The following is a 502-nucleotide window of genomic DNA, read 5'->3' as shown; positions in this document are numbered from 1 at the left end:
CTCCTTCAGTCACATGTTCACATCTCCGACTGAGCTCAGACTGAGCTTATGTTCTTCTACAACATTCTGGAGACCAATGTCCACTGAAAAAGAAGAAGAAAAGTCAGAGTGGAGAAGAACAACGAGGCTGAAGATCTGATCTTTATTTCCAACAACAACAGAAATAGAAATGTTTTTAAAAGTCTGCAGTGAAAAAAATGATGTTGTACTGCTTCATTTCTGTCATCAAAACAGAAAATAAAGATCTGGCTCTGAGTTTGTCCTGACCTCTTAAAGCCCCACTGAATTATGGGAAAGCCTTGGTATTTTAAAGCAGACACAGACCAGTTTCTATGGTTTCTCCTCACTAATGCAGGATCATTCAGTGTTGAACGCAGCCTGTTATTTATGTGATTGACACAATATTTTTGAGAAGAAGGGAAAAAGAACCCTGACAGGAAACTCTAAATATCAGTGGCTGGACAGAACCGTTTAAAGAACTCAAGAACATTGATCAATAAAA

Source organism: Cynoglossus semilaevis, chromosome 1 (assembly GCF_000523025.1).
Source record: "Cynoglossus semilaevis isolate Cse_v1.0 chromosome 1, Cse_v1.0, whole genome shotgun sequence".
Taxonomy (NCBI): domain Eukaryota; kingdom Metazoa; phylum Chordata; class Actinopteri; order Pleuronectiformes; family Cynoglossidae; genus Cynoglossus; species Cynoglossus semilaevis.
The sequence above is the reverse complement of the archived record's forward strand: the minus strand, read 5'-3'. Positions refer to the sequence as shown.